Consider the following 12,285-nt stretch of genomic DNA (forward strand, 5'->3'; position numbering starts at 1 on the left):
AAGCAGCCCTCACACCCCAATTTCTGACACCCGCGGGTTCTGCACATCACTTTTTCTGACCTTATCTCCTTCCCTCTCATTCTCCTGACACCCTACCACTCACCCTCCAGAATTCAAGGCCAGTCATGTCCTCATATTCTCCAACTTGTGCCTCTAAACTAAAACCCAGCTCTTCCCTGAGGATATGGCCTCCTCTTCCATTCTCTCGAAGGCTATATTGGCCTCTGGCCCTCCCGGGATGGATCTTCCTGCTCCTTAGAGCTATCTCCCTAACTTCCCTATATCCCCCTTGTGTGGGATCTCATGTCACCTGATAAAACCATCTGCTTCCCATCTTTGTTACAGTTATCTTGTGCCCCTTTTACCTTGAAGAATTTAGCTACTGATAATCCCTTTTTCTGATGCTCTTCTTTTCTTCACTTTGGTGATTTAATAAACAAATAGTCATGCTTTGAAAACCCCAAACTCTACTGCTTCATGCAACTTTTCCTCTTTTGTAATTCACCCAATCACACTTCGAGCTCATCATTACCAAGGACTACAGTTTCCCCGTATGCCTAATTTAAGAGGTGCCACATTCTGACCACCACTTCCTAAATCTCAAGACTACTTCCTCGGGTAGCCTAATTCCAGCCATCATCCTACCCCTTCACCCCCAGAATATTTGGTGCACTAATTCTCTAACCTGTCCCAATCTCATATTTCTTACATCCCCAAGGTTAGTGCCATGTCAGTGTTTATGCTCCACCCTTTAGTGCTCTTTCCCTCCTTCTCTCCACTACCACTTACTTTCTTGCACTCAGTTAAATCCCAGTCCCATTTGCAGGGACTGCACCTGCAATGAACATGTTTAAGAAAAACACACAACTGTGCTGGCAAACAATGGGGCCTGGGATCCTGGGCTATGGTGCACTGGCATACTCTCCTAGAGTATACTCAGCTAGACGGCTTTGTCATGCATTCTCGTCTTCAGTGGTGGATAGCACCTCACCAATCCTTACTCTTAGCGATGACCTTGTTTCTATTTGATTAAGAAAAGTGAAATAATATGAAAAGAACAGCCACAAGTTCCCACTACCCATCTATCCACCTTCCAGAATTTGTGCGTGTAACATTCCCTTCTCCCTATCACTGTGAGTGACTGCATGCCTGTCTAAGGCCAGCCTTCCACTGGTCTATTTGATCCCATTATTCCTCATCTATTCAAGGATGATGCTCTAGCAATTTTCCTTTCTTTCTCTTGTAGCATCAATTTTTCTCACTCTATTGGATTTTTTCCATCAAAATACAAACATACTGCTGTTTTTCCTATTTAAAAAAATCTCTCAACCATGCTTCTTCCTCTGGCTATTCCCCATTTCTCTTTCCCTAGAGCAAATTTCCTTGAAACTCTTGTCTGTACGTATTGTCACACGTGGATGTCTTCTCATTCTGTCTTGAAATCATACTATTTCCATGTCTTCTCCTACCTTTCCAAAAACGCTTATTAAGGCTACCAGTGTCATCCAATGCTAAAGCCAATGTAAATTTTCAGTCTTCATTTTCTTAATTATCATTAGTATTTACACTGTTGATCACTTTGTCCTCATTAAACACCTTTCTTAGTATGGTTTCATGGATCACACACCGACCTGGTTTCCAACAACATTTTGACCACCCTTTGTCAGTTTCTGCCCTTCCTTCCACCTTGCTTTACCTCTAAACTCTAGAGTTCCCCAGGTCTCAGACTTTAAACCTCTTCCCTATCTACTCCCACTGCCTAGATTTGATCATTCAGCCTCTGGTTTTAAATGTCATTTCTGTGCTAATGACTCCAGATTTGTATCTCTAGCCCTGTCCTTTGCTCCAAATTCAACTCATTTATCATACTGCTGGTAAACAGTCCCATAAGGATGTCTAACAGATAACTAACACTTAATATGCTTAAAATAATGCTCTTGATATTCAAACTATTATTCCCACTTTCTTCTCAATATCAGTTAATGCAACTTCATCCTTTCAATTGCAAAGCTAAAAATCCTGGAGTCACCCTTGATAGTTCCCTCTTCCCCATCCCACATCCAATCCATCAGTAAATACAGTTACCATCCCTTTGCATATACAAAGAATCTGTCCACTCTGGAGTCCCCTGCCACCATGCTTCTGCAGGCCATGATCCATCCAGGCTGGGATTATGGCAAGACCTATTGGCCTACTTCTTCCTCAACCCTCGTCACTCCAGTCTGTCCTCAGCACAGCTCTCAGAACAATGTTAAAGAGACCAGATCATTTCAGTTCTTTGATGAAACCTTTCAAGCTCCAGCTCCATCCAGGTGACCTTACAATGCCTTACTCTGACCTGCTAGGACCACAAGGTTGGCCCTCCCCCTACCTCTGGTACATCGCTGTTGTCAGCCCTGCTTACTCTTCTCTGCTCACACTGGCCACTTCACTGCTCCTGGGTCAGGACAAGCTTTCTCCTATCTTCAGACTCATTGACTTACTGTTTCCCCTGCCTGGAAAGCTTTCCTCCAAAATATGCTCGGTTCCTTAAAGTCTTTGCCTAAATTTCATCATCAGTAAGAACTCTCAGGGAGCCTGGGTGGCTCAGTTGGTTAAGTGTCTTGGTTTCAGCTCAAGTCATGATCTCATAGTCATGAGATCCAGCCCCGTGTAAGGCTCTGTGCTGAGTGTGGAGCCTGCTTAAGATTCTCTCTCCTCTTCCTCTCCCCTTACCTGTATTCTGCTTGCACTATCTCTCTCTCAATAAAAAACTAAAACTAAAAATAAAAAAAAACAAGAACTTCTCTGGACATCTTATCTAAAACTTCAACCCTCTTTGAAGGGTTTCCCCTTTTCTATACTCTCCCAGGCACTGCTCCTTTTCAAGCATACTATATATTTTATTTATTTATTATTGTCTTCCAGACTGTGTTCTATGAGGGAGAGGAGTTTTGTATGTTTCGTTTCCTGCCTGACGCAAAATAGATGCACAATGAACAGTCGTTGAATAAATGGTAGTCATTATTGTCTATCTTTCACTCCTCTTTACCCCACCACTCTGGGCTGCTGAAATGGCTTGTGCTGCCTCTACTGGGTGCCTCTTTCACACTCCCCCACCTCACTCCTCTCGCCACTTTGGCCTCCATCCATCCCCATCCAGCTTTTCTAGTGTGTGTGCATCCCTTTCCCCTGAAGACTCTCCTAGTCTCTGGCTGGTGGGCTTTTCTCCCTCAAGTCTCAGTTTAATCTCAGGGCACCTTCCACAACCAGCCAGACCACCCTGTCTAGTGTGGCTCACACCCCCCCACCCACAACTCCCTTCTACTATTCCCTTTACCTAGATTATTTCCCTCCAAACACTTATCAAACTGCAATTACCTCATTTATTTTTATGCATGTTTCTTTTCTACAACCCCATTGAGAGTGTGCCATGCTTATAGGCAGAGAAAGAGTAAGGAATAAGCAAATAATAGACCCTTAAGTGCATGAAGGGATGCATGAAAGGGAGTTTGGATCTGCTGCAGCCTCTGAAGCCATCAGCTGTCCCTCACTACCCCTAGGAACAGGTGTTGTACAGAAGCAATGATAAGGACCAAACAAGAGCTCCTAAAACATCTGGCTGCCAAAGCTGAGTGATCTTGCCTCCTGCTCTTCTTAGCCTGTCCTTGGTCTTCCTCGGGAGCAATTTCTCTATCTCAGTTTTGTGGGAGTGAGGGGACTCCTCTCCATCAAGCAGCATCATCTCAGGCAATATTATTTGAAAGGGCTTAAGAAGCAAGAAATAACTCATCCCAAAATAACCCTTACTTGGCTTCCAGCTGCTCTGAACAGCTGGATGCTTTTTCTGAGCCAGATATCTTCTGTTGGGAAGCTAATAAGATGGGGAGAAACCAAACACACTGAGATATGCTAAATGGGGTCATTGTCGTTAATTCCCTTAGGAAGATAAATGCCACTGGCTTTCTCCATGCAGATTTTCAGTAAAAAGCTTTAAACAGTGTGCTTAGCATTGGGCTGAGTATGATCAAAGAATCATGAGTAGCCGTTCTCATGAAATTTATAAACTAGATGTGCTGAGAAAAATGGCACACATTGGATAATTAGCAAACAATATGATGGAACGTAATTAAGCACTAACTAGTGTCATTCAGATTCAGAGAGGATTGAGGGCTAGAGTCTTTAAAAAAGGCCTCTTAGAGGAATTTCAAGCTACATTTAGAAGGGTATAGAAAGTTGAAGTAAAGGAAGGCCATCCAGAGGGGAAAACATTTGCACAGTCTCAGTGGTGGAAATGAATGTTGGGTGGTGAAACTGGCCCAATCAGATTTAGGAGTGTCAGGGCGGGGGGTAAATTTTAGAATCCAGATACCTAGGTGTGTCCCAAATTTACCACTCATGCAGCATTAGCACAAAAGTCCTTAACCTCTCAGAGCCTTTTTCCTCACCTGCCAAGTAGAAGTATTACCTGCATTTCTTCCTTACATACCTCAGAGAGCCCTGGTGGGATCAGAGGAGGTGCTGGTGTCAAAGGCTTGTGCCCGCAGAGGACACACAGGATGTGAGACAGCTGTGGGCATGGGGCCAGCCCACCCATAGCTTGAAAGCCAAACTGATATTTAGAATGTTTGCCTTGGGAACCAGTAAAGGTGATAGCTTAGACGTAACAGGACGCACACTTGGTGGAAACATTTCTTTTCTCATGTTGGATAGAAGATGGCTGGTAAGCCAGGGCCACAGGCTAGCAAACAACAGCAGCTTCATGCTCAACAAGTGAGAGATTTTATAAAGGGCATCACCCTAGGATTGAAAAGGCATCTGGTACTCTTTCAGGAAAGCTATTATGCTTTAAAGTTACATTTTTTTCTGTTCCCTGGATTTCTTATAGTATTGTCTCTGGAAACAAGAGTTTGGCAACTTTCTGTGGTAAGGCTTTGTTACCTCCTAAATATCGCCATCCATATTCAGAGTATAAGCAAACCACCAGTTGTTTTGGCATTTTGCTAGCCTCCAAGCAGGAAGACATGACCTTCCAGGAATGAGGCAAGCCACAGTCTGGAGCAGTGGGGTTAGGAGGGGATGTAGATAGCCAGAGCCAACAGAGCAATGGTAATGTGCCAAACACCCCAGCTCTCCCCCCTTTTCTGTATCTGTTCCTTGAGTCCTACAGAAGACTTTATCCTGACACAGAATGTTATGTGTCCTGGGTCCCTACAGAGTATTTCTCAGCTCCTCCCCTGCTGTGTGAAATGCCATATGCAGCCTCCTTAGTGAACAGAGGGTCAAATTTGGAAACGAGTGAATCTGAGCTCAGGGCCTCTGTGCTACCTGTGTACCAGATTATTGTCCTGAACCCATCATCATACACCCTCATCTCAAGACCTAACTTGCCTCCTCTCTAGCAGGAGAGACTGGTCTACTTCAGCCTATCTCAAATTCAACCAATTGCCATAATCACCTGTGATGCTTGTCTACACGCAGGTTCCCAGGCACTACAGGAAATTCTCACTCAGTCCATCTCAGGTATCACCTCATGATCTGTATGGTTAACATGGGCCCAGGGTTAATCACAATGTTGGAACCACTGGGTCTCTGAGATGCCATCTGCCCCCAGTGTTCTCTGACCCTCTGCTTTGGTGCAACAGCCTAGAAGGAATGAAGAAGGCAAAGAAGCCCTGTTTCTGTTGTAAAGGCCCCCTGAGCATTTTGCCATTACTTTTGCCAAGCAGAGTTAATTGATTACTGTCTGCCTTTAAGCATGTGCCCAGTATTGGAGCTAGCTGCCCACTCATCTCTCTCTTACAGTCTGTGAGCAATTCGAGGGCAGAGGACACGTCTTATTTATGTGTCTATTCACAGCACCTAGCACAGTGTCTGGCATGGAGTAGGTGCACAACTGAATTTGAATGATGATGACCTTAGTTCTGTAGGTCAGTGTTCTTCCTGTTCTTTCAACCTCCTGCTGTGACCCAGGAAACACTTGAATTAGGGTCAGAATTGGCAAGCCAAGTATCTACAATTTCAATCTTGGGAAGGCACCCTGGTATCACCAAATACAGCATGGCCCTTAGAGGCTTAATTGCCTTCTCCCCTCCCCTCACAACCTTGGCCCAGCCTGGACGTCTGGGATGGGGTCAGGTTGGACAATCCAGGGGGCTCTGCAGGTTCTGATTCAGCCCACCATTCTGAGGCTTGTCTTGGAAAGAAAACTGGCATCCTCCCAGAAGAGAGCTGTGTTGTGGCCCCTCAGCCATGGGCCTCTGCTCTATAGCCTGCTTGTCTTTTTTTAGCTCAGCCTAGCCCTGCACCCTCCTCTCCAGCCAGCACTCCTCCTGAGAGAGGAGTGTGTTTAAGATTCCCTGCACGGGGTGTAAGAGGTGATTCCAAGCATCTTGCTGCAGAGTGAACTAATCCTACCAGGTTAATTCTCCCCTCAGTTCATTCCATCTTATTAGAGCCGGCAGGCACCCCGCAATGCTTCATTACCTGTGCCACTCTAAGGCAAGGCTCTTTTAATGAGCTGAACAATGTGGGGAGCCCCATGCCAAGCACCCCAGATGGATGTATTTATCCTGAAAAGAGGGAGGCCCTGAACCCCCCCAAACCTGTCCACGGGACAAAGCTGTTAAGAAGAGGAATGGATCCCACCCTCTGCCCACCTAATCCAACTGTAGCCTCAGTCATCACACCCTGTTTTCTAACAGAGAAAGTGCCATTTCCTCCCAGAAGTCTCATTGCTGGTGCCTTCTAAATTAGCCCAGGAAAGAAGGAAAGAAATGGAGTTTTGCCTTGGCAAGCAGAGAGAGAGGGCATCTGTGTGAGTGTGCTTGCTGACCCCTGGGTGTGGGCTGCAGGCAGATGAAGGAGTGGCTGCAGGGCCAGGATGGGGAGGCAGCTCCAGTGCTCTGTTTTCATCCTTAAGTAGCTCTGGCCTTCCCAGTGAGCCAGCTGTCTGTGTGAAGGAGATCTCTGCTAATTAATCAAGTCCTCTCCACCACGGTGAGTGAGGGCTCCCACCGGAAGATAAAATAATGCTGCAGCTAGCAGAGGAAGGCCCACTTGGCACAGCGGGCCAGTATGAGGCAGGGAATCCATCAGAAGGGTGCAATAATTTCACCATCATGTTATGCCTCTATTTCCAGTAACCTGGGATGCTAGCACACCCTTGCTTACTTACACTCTCTTGCTTTGTCTGACCTGCATCTTATGCCCCCCATCTCTCTGCTGTTTGGCTCCCTACTCTTGCTGGATGGCATTTAATTTGGTACATTCCCTGTGCTGGGCTTCATGAGCCCATCTCTGTGCACATTTCTGCCTTCTACTACATATTTCAATTTTCATTGTCCAAAGTGCAGAGAGAAAAAAGAAAGTGGCCAAAGTGAGATTCTGTGTGTGCTTGGGGGGGGGGGGCAGCTCCTCCAGGAAAAGGTCCTTTGCATACATTGCATACAGGAAAATCTCAGAGAGTGAGTGGACAGAGAGAAGAGAATAGCTCACTGAATACTCTATGTTTTCCAGAATAAAAGGGTCATGGACAGAACAGCCCCTGTGAGGCAAGTAACTTTGCAGAAGGAAACCAAAGTAAAAGTATTCCTGTAAAACAAAACAAATGGTCTCTGGGCACCTGCCAGGAAATCAAAAAGAGTACAGGCTTATCTCAGAAATATTGTGGGTTCTGTCCCAGACCACTGCAATAAAGTGAATATCACAATAAAGCAAGTCAGATGAATTTTTTGGTTTCCCAGTGCATATAAAAGTTATGTTTACACCATGGTCTATTAAGTGTGCTCTAGCATTATGTCTACAGAAAAAATGTATGTACCTTAATTAAAAGATGCTTTGCTGCTAAAAATGCTAACCATCATCTGAGCTTTAAGTGAGTCATAATCACTGATCAAAGACCACCATAAAAATATAATAATAAAAATTTGAAATATTGCAAGAACTACCAAAATGTTACACAGAGATACAAAGAGAGAAAATGCTATTGAAAAAAAGGCTCTGATAGACTTGCTCGATGCAGGGTTGCCACAAACCAAAAACACACTATCTGCAAACTCAATAAAGTGAAGCTCAATAAAACGAGGTATGCCTGTAATGAGCTTCTAAAACTGTTTTACAGTATCTACTGGTTCCCCATCCCTTCACTCTACCACCACACCCCAATTTCTACATAAGTTCTTTTTAAAAAAAAAAAATTATTTATTTTTGAGAGAGAGAGAGAGAGAGAGAGAGCATGTGCACACAAGCAGGGAAAGGGCAGAAAGAGAAGGAGACAGGAAATCCCAAGCAACTTCTCTGCTGTCAGGTGAGAGCCTGATGTGGGGCTCAAACCCACGAACCAAGAGATCACGACCTGAGCCAAAACCAAGAATCTGACACCCAACCAACCTAGCTACCCAGGTGCCCCCTACATAGGTTCTAGTCTCACTGTCCTTTGGCTACCACCGAAGATGCCTAGACAGCATGTGTACCAGAATAGGGCCAGTTTCCAGGCAAGCTGTAGAACTTCTCAGTACCTCAGTTTCTCTTTCTATAAAAAAAGATAGTCTGATAATGTCCCCATCTACATCAAGAGAATTGAGAGGGTAGTAGTCTTTTGATGTGAAAGTACTTTGAACTAGCTGGGTGTAGAACACTATTCCAACAAAGGAGTTTAGTGGTTTTGCTGCTTTTAGGAAGAACAAGTGTGAAGGGTTTTGGTGGAGGAAGTATTTGGAATCATAGAATTTGAACTTGTACAGCTTCCACCAAGAGGGAACCACTGAAATCCCTGTCCAGTTCACCATCAGCCCAAATACTGTTCTTCAACCCTCTCCATCACCCACAGCCATGTCCATGCTACTCACAACTTGTGCCTTCTCCTGGCTCAGGACAATGCTACTTAAGACATCAGATTCTCTTCTCTGTCACCTCCTGGCCTCCGCTCCAGGTTCCATATGAGAAGGGGTGGTTTAATGGAAAGGCCATATAGGCAATGCATTATTATATTAACTTCTATAAAAAACAACCCCTGCAAAGCTTAAAGAATCCTGGTCAGCATCTGTGCTGCACATGGGCCCATGTGAGGTTCCTGCTGGCATGAGAAATGGCCTAGGCAGAGGGCAAGGAGCAGTTCTTTGAGTCATCAAATCACAAGACATTGGAGCCGGATGGGGTTTCAGGCCATTCCCGTAACTGGCTCAAATCCACCTACAACACAGCAGAGACATGGTCATCCAAACTCCCAGTGGAACTCCTCTGATGTGGGAGACCTCACTTCTCCACAAAGTGTTCTACTCCATGACTGTTATTTGTCAGAAAAATATGCTCAAACCTGCTTCACTTTAAGTATTATCTCAACCATCCCCATCCATTCATTCATTCATTCACTCAGCAAATATGTGCATATCACCTACCGTGTGCCAGATATTGGTCTACAATGTCAGAGATGCCATGGTGAACAGGACTTGCTGATTCTGTCTTCGCAGAATGCTCAGTCCTGAAGAGACACACACCAGCAAAGAGACACCCACATTCTAGTGCTGCAACAGAAAATGTACAGGGACCTTTGGGGACAAATATGAGAGACACCAGCCAAGATATTCTTGTGGATTATGGAGATGCAGATCAGGAAAGGCTTTCTGGGAGGAACAACATGTAAGCAGAAACGTGATCTAAAGAGTTAGCAGGTCAAAGGAGGAATAGAGGGTAAGAATGAGGTGGGAGGGGAGTCAGGACAAGAACTGGGCCTGCGGACATGTGGCCAGCTGTAGAGACGACCAAAACATGAATTAAGGTGGTGATGGCCAGGGTGGGTAGAGACATCCCATGAGCAGTAGAGCCCTTAGAACCAGCTCCCAAGTTTTGTTTGTGGCCTGGGTCCTAAGTCTCTTCACTCTCCTACCTCAGTTGCAGCCTCTCTACACATCCATAACCTTTCACTTGCCACAGCTCTGACCCAGGGCCTCATACCACCTCTTATCAGACTCCTTGGGCTACTCCTCAGTTCTGCTTTGATGGCATCTCCATGCCATTTGCTCTTCTCTGTCAGATCACAGTTCTCAGTGGCCCCAAGGCCCCTAAACATCTGTCCCCAGGGCCAGCCTGTAGGCAATTCTCAAGCCCATCAGAAGTAGGTCAAGAAGTTTGTCCCATTGGCCCTGGTCTTCCCAGTGGGATGCACGGAGACTAGGTCCAGCTCTTCCCCGGGAGCTTCTGAGGTGTTTCAAAGCCGGTCTCATGACTGCCCTCCAGGCTCCTTTTCTCCAAATGAAGCACCTCTGTCCCCTCATTTCATGTTTTTTTTTTAATTTTTTAAATGTTTTTATTTATTTTTGAGACACAGAGAGACAGAGCATGAGCAAGGGAGGGGCAGAGAGAGAGGAAGACACAGAATCCAATGCAGGCTCCAGGCTCTGAGTTGTCAGCACAGAGCCTGATGTGGGGCTCGAACTCATTGGACTGTGAGATCATGACCTGAGCCGAAGTCGGACACTCAACCGACAGAACCACACAGGCGCCCCTTATATTATGTCCCTTCATTTCAAATTACCCCTTCTCTGTGATGGTTATTAGATTTCAAATGAAAACTATCATTTTTTTATAAGCAAAATGTCATCTAGCTACATAGTGAAATATTATTCAGCCATAAAAGGTATTGAAACATTGACTCATGTTACAATGTGGAGGACCCCTGAAAACATTGTGCTGAGAGAAAGAAGCCAGACACAGAAGGCCACATACTGTATGACTTCATTTATATGGAATACTTGAGCCAGGTAAATTCACAGATACAGAAGATAGATTAGTGGTCACCAGGTACTGCAAGGAGCAGGGAATGGGGAGTGACTGCCAATGAGTGTGGGTTTCAGTTTAGGGTGATGGAAATGTTCTGCAACTAGACTGTGCTGATGGTTGCACAACACTGAAAATGTACTTCATGCTACTGAATTTAATATGGTTAAATTGTATGCTATGTGTACTTCATGGCAATAAGAAAAAAACCCTATCATTTGTATAATTCTCTGTACCTTATAAGGCATTTTCATATAAGGTACAGTATACCACCTACTTCTCCCCTTCTGCCTGGTTATCATTCCCTTTTTACAAATGAGGGAGATGAAACACTGCCTGCCTTGGGGTCCCAAGCAGGACCTAGGGATAAGGCCCCGATCTTCTCACCCAGTGTCCACAATCTCACCACTGCACATCCATACTGAGGCCAAGACCTGGACTGCTTGGTCAGCACAGGAGGAGCAAAGTTACTGACATACCTTTAACAAAGGTTAAAGAAAGTGGGGTTAACAGTGTGATGTGCTGGTAAAGAATTACCCACCTTGCAAAGGAGGTATACAAGCAAGAAATCTGGAATGGGAAGGGAGACAAACTTGAGAAGTAGAACAAAAGGAAAAAAAATACCATGTTGTCTCGCCCCCGTATTGACGCTCAGCCTTGAGCCTATGGAGGGGACAGTTTCCTTCCTATAGTGGGGAACACCCTGCTAGAAAAGACAGGAATAGAAGAGCAGGTGGTTGAGGGAGGGGAAGGAAGTGATTATCCAGGACTTGGGGAAAGACATTCAGGAACAGATAGGAAGAATAAGGAAACATGTGGAAAGCAGGGGAAGTTATAACATGGGAGGGAGGGCAGGCGAAGGAGGAGATGCATGTCAAGGGAAGTGGCAGCACTAAAGCCCTGCAGATGCACAGGCTGGAAAAGGAAATGACACAGGAACAAATTTCCCTTTTCCCCAAATCTCCTAGGATGGGGGGAGGGGCTGCATTGTATGGAACTGGGAGCTCACTCTGAGGGTCATTTGTGATCTGACTGGCAAATAGCTCCTGAGAGCAGCCAGAACAGAGGCATATGATGAGATGGAGAGAGAATAACAGAGCCAAGGACGGGTTGATGACTGGGCTGGACAGAGGTCATGAATCATGGGGAGCCATTGAGGGCTAGAATGGAGCACAGTTGCTCAGAAGCCACCCCACACTCAGCCCTGGGAGTGTGGCCAGGTCTATGCCCTTCAAGGACACACAGAGCAGGTTCTCCTGGGCCTGTCGTGGAATAAAAGTGACATGGAGGTCTCAAGTCTCAAGAGTCACATTATCAATCTCTGCATAATATGACAAAATAATCAGCTAAGTACTTGCAAGTGTTATCTGATTTATTCTTTATAAGAACAGGTCAGAGCGCCAAGGCATAGAATGCATAAAGAGATTTGCTCATGCACACACAGCTAAAGCATAGAGATTTGAACCGAGTTCAGTAATATCAGGATCCCTGCCCTGCCCTGCCCTCACCATGGTTTGACTTGAGGTCTTT

This window comes from Panthera tigris, chromosome D1, assembly GCF_018350195.1.
Source record: "Panthera tigris isolate Pti1 chromosome D1, P.tigris_Pti1_mat1.1, whole genome shotgun sequence".
In the NCBI taxonomy this organism is placed as follows: Eukaryota; Metazoa; Chordata; class Mammalia; order Carnivora; family Felidae; genus Panthera; species Panthera tigris.